Raw genomic sequence first — 9,690 nt, forward strand, 5'->3', positions numbered from 1 at the left:
ATCCTGGCTGCCCGAGCTTCGGACACCTCATGGCAGCGTCCCAGCCCAAGGATGCGAGGCAACGTTGTGCCCGGTTCTCTTAGCACCTGCCGTCTCAGTTTGCCGGAGGAGCACGCCTGGATGAGCATTGCTCTTATCATGTCCTCCGCATCGCCCCATGCACATGCCAGCGACAGACGCCTGAGGCAACCATAAAAAGTGTCCAAAGTCTCATCTTCCTTTTGCCTTGCAGACAGCATCACAAATCTTTCATAGTCCGCATTGGCGAGGGGCAGAAAATGAGCCTGGAGGGCTATCTTTGCCGCTGCATATGTGCCATCCGCTGTTTGTAGCGACTCGAAGATCTCCTGCACCGAAGGTCCCACCGAGTACAGCATGGTCGCCAGCATGCTGTCATCATCCGTCACCTGTGCGGCCCTGAAATACATGTTGAGGCGGTCTACCCACCTATTCCATCTGGGCCCCAGGCTGGCTGGTGGACCTGAGACATCGAACTCGGGAATAGGCTGTAAAGCCGCTGGGGCTCATGCTTGGGCCATGACAGGAGGTGGCTGCTGAACAACTGGTTGCGCCACTGGTGGAGCCTGAGGCAGAGGAGCCTGAAGTGCTGCTGGGGCTTGAGGCTGCGCCGGAGGTTGGGGCTGGGCTGGAGGCTGCTGCTGGTCTGCAGGCTGCCCACCGTCCTCGTCTTCAGATCCGTTCATGGGTTAGGGCGCACAGGCACCCCCAGTGTGGATCTTGGGGGCCGCAACTCACTCCCACCACCACAACACAGTCTTGCCACCCACACAGGCAATGCAAAGTCCAACCTGGCAGTGATGATAAGCGATGGTGGAGACATCAGCCCCACAGAATGCTCCCTGCACAGACACAATCAGCCAAACATGATGATGAAGAGGATGATGAGATGCCAAGGTCCACAGCTGCAGCAGCCTGGAATGATGTTGAAGAGGATGATCAGATGTCGAGGTTCACAGCTGCAGCAGCCCGGAATGATGATGACGAAAATAATCCTCTGCTGCACAGCTGATGTGGGTCTGTCCAGGTGCTCCAAAAATTGAGCCAAGGAGATAATGGGCTAAGCAGGTCCAGCCATTTTAGCCCTTCACCTCGCTTACACTCGACGTAGGAAGCTCAGAAATCAAGTAAAATCCAAAATTCTGGCATAAGATTGCAGGTATAACTGCCTGCTAGCAGTAAGTCAAAAAATTAGACCTGGATGCCTCTCACCGTTCGCCCTACAGCTCGGTGAGTATCCACGGCCGAAATCTAAAATTGCCGCCAGCCGCGTGGTCGATGCACGGCCTACGGCATGAAACAAAACTCAATCGAAATTCCGCTCTGGGAAAAAGAAATTGATATTTCAATCACCGCCGGGCCCAGGCATTATCCCCACCTCGTTGCCACTGTTGGGAGGTTTCCAGAGCCCCCTCTGGTGGTCCCCATAAGCTCCCAAGCAGATACCAAAGACACTGAGACATCCATACTGCTCGGGCTTCCCGGTCGCACTGTCGCGGCCAGCAACACGCCCTTTATTTATACTGCACGTGGCGGTGTGCAACGTCACGCTGCCGTGTGCGTGTCCCTTCTACGGGCAGCGCCACAGGGACGATTGCACTGGCCCCATCCATGCTGTACCTGTCTCATTTGTGTGAAAACATTCTGTGGTGACCATACAAATGCTGTGTCCCTGCCTATCCTTTTTGTGCAGGAAAACTGTGCTGACCATGAACATGTGGGTCTGGTACTTGCTGTGTAAACGAGGGACACTTATGCTATCATTGTCAATGTGTGTGTGCGTCTTTGTACAGGGGGGCCAACATCCTATTCCTTTCACATGAACTTTCGAGTTGGACCAACTTTTTCTAGTCGGAATTCTCTCACCGAAACCCTTTATGGTGGAGATATATGCGGTCTCTACACTGTCCTCTAGTAGCGGCCTGTAGAACCGCATCATTGTGCAGAGGCCTGCTCAGAATACACACGATCGTTTTGTAAAGATGGAAACGAGGCAAAAAGCTGGTCCGTTTTTAATATGACATTAAAAACAAAACAATTAGTGCTGCCTTTCCTCTGGGCGGATTTTGAATCCTGCATCAAGCGTGTTTTTGTCGATTGTTTTATGCTTAATATAAGGGCACATTTTACACTGATTAATACTGTGCCTCCATACTAAATACAAGTGTTGTTTTTTTAAAACATTTTTGATCTCATCAACTTAGCATCATCATTGTAAAGCCATATTGTGTCTTGATATTGTGACTTAAACAACACACAAATGCGAATATCCAGGCCTGGATTTTCAATAGCTAAGTGTTTGTGTGGGTGCACTCTTGTGTGTATCTGTGAAGTTCTGTGGTTGTGGCACACAAGCCTGCAACTTGGGCTTGTAATGTTTGTTTTTGAAAAATGAAACACATGACTTCACATCCCAGAACGCAAGCGTAAATCCTGCCATGGCCAACGTCTCCCGAAGGTGGACCGTGCATCCTCGCAGGTAGTGTCCATTGCACGGTGGATAGGAATAGTGATCCGGCATCCTCGTGAGTGCGCAGATTAATGGTGATGTATACAGTGCCAGGTCAACAGTCGGCTGGAAATCGGCGCATAACATAGACCCACAGAGTGACAGAAGATGCAGTGTACTTTGAAAGGATGTGAGCTCACATACAGTCTGTGCGTTTAGCTCATGCCCGAAGAGCTTAGCATTGTCATGGCAGCAGCCTGCACCGTCCATGTTAGAGTCATGGCAAGGACGCTCGAGTCTGTCATCCGCCAAAGGGCTTTAAATGGAATACCACGACACGGGGTTATGGAAACAGATATGACTACAGCATGCAGGCATTCTAATCACCTCTGACGAACTTCGGTCCTGAGGGCGTTCGCCTACAGCGCTTTGAGGCCGAACAAATGCCATATTACATTGCATTACATTACTTAGAAGTGAGAGGAATCTGGCATGAACCGCTACATAAACCTTTATGCTCAATATTATTGTGAAGGGGCGCAAACACCTCCTTCGTTGTGCTGTTTGTGCTGTTTGAATGGACGGCCCGTATTTCGCATTCCCCTGCCATTCATCTCATAAATGGGACAGCTGTGGGAGGTGAAATGGAGCGTGTCAGGGTGGCTGTAAGAATGGTTGCTATGGCAATTGTGTCGTGCTGATTCTAATTGAAGCTGAGTGAGTGCGTTCCATGGCAACGATCGTCTTGCGGACCTGTCTTTAAAATGACTGACCGCCTCTGCACTAGCACCTTTGCCTAGCTGCAACCCCATCTGTAACGACGCCGCCTTCCTAATCGGAAATACACATGTTTGCGTCTTTCTTGACACTAAACTGTAAGCAATATTGGTGTGCGTGCATGGCAGACGCCTTTTCTAATCCTGTTCTAAATGCAACATTTCCCCCTCGCACTGCCGTTCTGCACCACGCCTCTGCAACACAACGCGACTTCAATCCCATGGAACTGCCTCGCTGCCGCTAGCAGCCACGCCACTTCATAGCTCGCGTATGAAATGTCAGAGAATCCAGGCCGTGATCAAAAATCGTGGAATAGTGCGCATTGGAAACTGCGCATGTGCAGAGCCATCGCTGCTCTGAGACCCAGCTCAAATTCTGTGTGGAGAAAGGCAACATTATCCCCACAGGGGGCTGCCACTCCAACCTCACATCCAGGTTTTAAAGCGTTCCGAATCGATATAGATATGGTTCAATAATTTCAAAAATGTAAATGTTCGGGTGAGTGCTGTGAAAAATTAAATGAGCATGAAGCCCATTGTGCATGGTGTACTTAGAGATTAAAACATACAACGCTTTTATCACAGGCCCACGTGTCAAAATATAAAGATTTTTAAAGATTGTTATGTTCTCAAAATGCTCTTTGATTTTACGCAAACAAGGCTGAAACCCTCACTGGTGTTTTTGGCTGCATCCACTTTCTCGTAGGGGTATTTAGAATGAGCACAAACCCGCCCATCTTGGAATGATAACCTCCTGCCAGAAAATAATGCCTATGTATTAAGAGTCACAAGTGTTGTCCTTCTATTACGACCAGAATATAAAATATATTCGGCAAGTGATTATTAGAAATGAACATTCTAAATTTAAAAAAAAGAGACTGTACACAATTTTATTACAATTAAATAATTTCCTTTTATATGTTTCTCAATAGTTCTTTTTGCAAAAAAACACTTTCCCAGCTTCTCCCCCCAAGATATCGGAGATATCTGCTTTTTAATTTTGGCTATTGGAGGTGCCAAAGCGCCACCTATTAACTGAAACTATTGCATTGGAATATGGGGTTCTATGTGATTTTACAGAAGATTTTTTATTAAAGGCATTTTTTACCTGAACATTTGTACCGAAAAAGTACACATTGTTTTCATTTGTTTATTTGGGGGTGCCCATGCCCTGGAGCCCTTGTTTCCCCATGTTTTTAACCCCCTCAATCCCCTCCCCAACTGTTTTAGCCCCTTAACCCCTATATATATATTTTTTTTTTTTTTAAATGTTTTTTTATTTTTATTTTTTTTAAACTATTCAGTATGTTTTCCGTAAAAATGTTTTTGAAAAAAAGGCCTGGAATAAAAAAAAAAACCTTGGTAAAATCACTGGATACCGAATATGGCCACGAAGGAGTGCGTTTCTGAGAAGGCACCCACGGCTTGTGGGTGATGTTTGGTAATTTCCCCACCCCTTGACTGCCCATGGCCATGCTAATCCCTATGGCCATTCCCACCCACTCCTGGCCCCTCCCTGCATAAGATCTCTTTGACCTATCTTATAGAGCAGCAACATCAACGTTTGTGCTGAAAGTGACGGCCAGTGTAGCAGTACATGTGGTCTTGCACTGAAGTACTATTAAAACAACCATTGGCAAACCTTACTACTTTGACTTGTGTAAATGTATTGGATAGGCATTTGCCAGGCACTAGCCAGGTGCTACCATTAAGACAGTGCCTGGCAAACACCTCTTCCATGCCCAGAGAAAAGCCCACACTGTGTTCTTTACTAATGCTTCTCTGTAAGCAGCAGCTTATGTGGCTCTAGCAAGCACGCACCTGGCAATGGCACTCTTACCTGCATAAAGCAGACAGTGACATAGAGTGAGATAGAGAAAGAGAGCCCAGACAGAGAGTGGGAGAGAGAGAGGGAGGGAGGGAGGGAGAAGCTAGATCGCCATGTGATGTGCCATGGACCGTGAGTAGATTATCCAAAACATTATATGTTTTCAGGGGAATTAGTAGTTCATCATTCCGCCAGAACATCTGTTCAGTCTCTGATAAACCGAAAAGTGGCTTGCTCTGTATAAAGTCCCGCTGTAGTAGTGTCCATATCTTGAGCCCACATACTTTCTTTTCTCTGTATTTGTAACTCCCTATCACCACCGCTGCCATGTCCTATGATGTGCCCAGCACCCATGGATATAAGGTCTGTTGAAGTCTTAGTTGTGTGTGCTTGGCCAGTGAAATGTAAGGGGTATTTGGTTTTTACAATTTTAATGGAATGCTGATATATGAATTGATTTCTCAGTTACCATATAGTGATACTCACTATGGGATATTGGCACTTACCTTTCTGGGGTGTTGACTGTTCCCATGAAGTATTATATCAGCAACTGTAGGTTTTCTGTACAGTTTTTAATAGAGGTTGTTCTGCCCAGTGTATAATGCAAAGTCTAAGGATTGGATTTTCGTGGTACCTTTATTCAAAGTTAGTGAATTGTGGAAGGTATTGTTGTTGAACCTTTTCACACATTCCAGCAGAGTCTCTTCATCCAGAAATGTATCTATAATTTCGTTCTTGGCTATATGGCTGCATGATTAATTATTCAAAAAATGCCTGGTTGCTTCACTCTCTAGCGTGTGTTCGGGTTGAGGTGTAAAGATGTACTATACTACATCACGTGTAACTATAGTGTAAGAGTGCATCCATTTTAGTACAACAGTTCTGCACAAAACAACTCTGGTGTCTTTAATAAATGTATGTAGGTTGCTTGGTGACCATATGTGTCTGGTGATGTTAAATGTATTCATATGAATGCTCTGCGTGTGAACCGACAGCACTACTAATGGGACTAATGGGTCCGCAAGGTGGGAAGTCGATTGCTTTGTGTGATTCACCAGTAGAAAATAGCTGTGGAGTTTATTTGATGTGCTGTTGTTAAATACAAGCATTCATCTTAATTGAGTAGTCTGGTTATTATGGCAATTTTGTATTTCTATTTTATTATAATTTGGAGAGAGTATAGAGAGTTAGTGGCGAGTCGTTCATAACAAGTTTGGTTCACTAGATTTTGTTGTTTGCTTTGCTTAGGTTCAGTACATAAAAAATCACATTGCTGGATCTAGCAGCTTCTTTAATAATTATGGAAGGGTCAGTGACTATGTTGTTGGATGCTAATTTTTCTTTTTTCACAGTCTGTCGATCGTTGGTGGGTTTCATATGTCTGCTTAATTTTTGTGTCCAAGGTGATTCAATCATTTTTGACTGCTTGTCTAAAATCTTCAATTGAAATTTCTTTCCGAATAGTAGGTATGAACCAACATTTGCGTTTGAAGTTTCTTTCTCTACAATGGAAAGCATTGATATTCATTTATTCATTGAGTCATCTTCGGATATATCCGAGTTGTCATTTCAGAATTTGTCCAGATCTGTATCGATTCTGTTGAGGTCCTATGGATCATGAGGTTAAAATGAAAGTCTTTGCTTTAAAAAATGAATTTCTGAATCAAGGACTAGTCGTGAGGAAAGGTTTGTAATCATCATTTTTCTTGGGAATGGTTTTGTTCTTGTGAGAGCGACTCATTATGTCCTAGTACTCCACTTTGCCAATGCTTACATTTTACTGTCTCAGTCGCTTGGAATGTAGCCTTTCATTGTGTTGTGAAACCTCTGAATCTCCCTTCACATTCACATAGGATATCAGATCTCATGTTCAATATGTTTTATTTACGATCTTACTTCCCGTTCTTTGGCAGGTTGCTACATCCCAACGAGTGATGCATGCCTTTACCACAGTGATTCTTGCGCTTTGACAAGATCTCTAGTTCAACAATAAGGACTCTTCATTCTTTTAGCAGGACTTCTGTTCTCAGCATGAATGCAAGTCTATTGCCTTGTTAGCCACTGATTTGAATTGATTTCCTTTAAGAATGTCTCGTCATATAAGACTTTTTTTTATACCAGCACTGAATCTATGTTCTTGATAAGATTTCACTTTTGCAAACTTTACATGTTGAATAACCACACTTGACCTTTGAACATTGCTAACACTTTGGTTCTATAATAATGATTGTGGGCATGGGAGAGGACTCTGTTGCCCAACATACATCAGTCGGTTGATAAAATCTGATTACTCTCTTTTATAACAATTATAAAGGCATCATGAAGTAAGACACAGACAACAGATTCACTTTTCTAAAACAAAGCTTTTATTTCTCAAATATCAAATATTTCTCAAATATCAGGATGGAGTAAGGCTTAACTTGCCCTATGCTAAGGTGGGATTTTCCTACCTAAAGAAACTAAGGATAGTCTGTGTCGTAAAATTCAACTTACATGCCTGTCTTTATCCAAAACCCATGCTTGCCCTCACAACTAAACCTATACAATGTGTAGGGATGTCAGCAGCCAAAGAAACAGTGTTGAAAGTAAAGTTCTGAGCTTCGTCCAGCTCCAGGTTTGTTTTCAGCTTCTTCAAAGTTGCAAACAACCTCAGGGTTCCCTTCCCCAAGTTCAACAAAGTTCCAAACAACCGCGGGGATCCCTTCCCCAAGTTCAACACAGTTCACAGTTAATTCAACTTTGTTCTTCTCTTTAATCACTGCCAGACTTAATTTCCATGTTTTCTTTGGCTCACTCCAAGAAGGGGTTACTCGGTCTGGGTGCAGTTGTCGGACCGCACAGTCCACCCATCAGAGGTCACGCAACCAATAACCCTTGGTACTTTTTAATGTTCACTGATTCTCATTAGACGACTTTGCCACCAAATGTTTCCTTTCTGTACTTGTGACATTAGTCCATTTGCACTCACGTTTCTTCTTGGCAGTCTCCTGACTCCGCCATCACGTGCCTTTCACACACTTCTCTTCACTGTGTTTACTCCTTGTTGTCACCTTACTTTCACACTAACCAAGAGTGCTTATTATTTGCCTTTCATGTGTTTCACCAATTCTCATTACTCGTTTTCACTTGGCTTTTCCACTTTCACCTAGTTCATAAATGATTTTTCCTTAGTTCTTTCTGTTTGTAAATACACATCACTTTCTCTCCATTCATGCAGTATTTTCATTTATTTTGTGCATAACTTTTCTTTAGTTCGATATTCAATACTTGGCAATTCTCTCGACACTGAACAATGTCCGTCGGGTCTCTAGACCCCTTGATTATATGCATTAATTTGTTCAGCCCCTTCTTCAGCCTAGATTAAGCCCCTGGAGTGCCCCGTTGCGAGTGCTCTCTTCGTGTTATTCACCGTTATGCGTCAGCTCCTCCGGGTGCTTGCACGATCCTCTTCTGTTTTCGCTCACTCCCCTGTCTCATACTGGGAGCACTGGCGAGCCGTGCTCGCCTCTTCCTGACGCTAAGTGGAAGCTTCTGTGTCCACCAGCCGCATCTGGGGACACACATCTCAGAGCTATGCAGAGCTCTGGGCTCTCTTGTGACTCTCTCCAGCCCCAGCATCCTTCTCGCTCTCCTGCAGCTGCTGGCAGCCTTTTTACCAGCTTCTCCTCTCCAGCCTGCTGCATGGCACCTGGCTTCCCAGGCGGTTCTCTTCTCTCATGTGTGTCACTCCCTTTTTATATGCACCTGATGCCTATTAAGGGGTTGCAGGTGCAAGACCTTTGCCTGACTACAATTAACTCTATTGTTGGGACCTGCCTGACTTTCAGAATGGGGTTCTATAGTTCTCTTCCTCGTCCCAGTACCAAAGTGGTTTGCAGAGTTGGAAGTGTGCATTCCTCCTAGTAGCCTCTTCCTCACCCCAGTCTTAAAGAGACCTGAATGGGATATATGTGGAATGTGTGACAGAGGGGAAGAGTGGTATTAACCTATGAAGGTTGGGTGAGAGTAGGATGTATTTTGACAAGGGAAAGGGGGATACCATGCCTCACCTAAAGGCACCTTTCCTCCACTCCCAGAGGTCCCTCCACCCAAGTGATCTTCCCTCGCATGTCCAACCACAGGGTCGGGATCCAAAAGCAATGGCCCATCCCTGGCCACCTGAGAGGAGGATCCAAGGGGAGTAGATGAGAGGATGCATTTAGGTTCGTTACACAATGTAACACAATAATTCAGTAACTCTTGGTCTTGAGCACACATAAAGCATGATTATCCAGTTTGACTCTTGGTAGTCAATACAAGTCAGTTTCAACAATAATGATACAATACCTCTTGGTCTATGTTGAGATTTTTCCAAAGCATGGTGCAATTTTGGTTATCACATTGGACTCCTATTGTTTTGTAAAACCTGGTTTGTTTCCCAGCAAGCATAAATCTTATTTATCAAATTTAGCATATAGTATCTGATAAGACTTGAATTTTAAGGCAACTGTTTCTCAGCTTGCATTTGGTGTCCCCCTGTTTTGCTTAACTGACGTGGCAAGGGTAATTAGTCTTAAAATCACATCATTGCATAACTATTGAAGTCTCGCAATATTCTCTTTTATTGGGTTCTTGAGTTT

Source organism: Ambystoma mexicanum, chromosome 6q, assembly GCF_040938575.1.
Source record: "Ambystoma mexicanum isolate Mex_15411 chromosome 6q, UKY_AmexF1_1, whole genome shotgun sequence".
In the NCBI taxonomy this organism is placed as follows: domain Eukaryota; kingdom Metazoa; phylum Chordata; class Amphibia; order Caudata; family Ambystomatidae; genus Ambystoma; species Ambystoma mexicanum.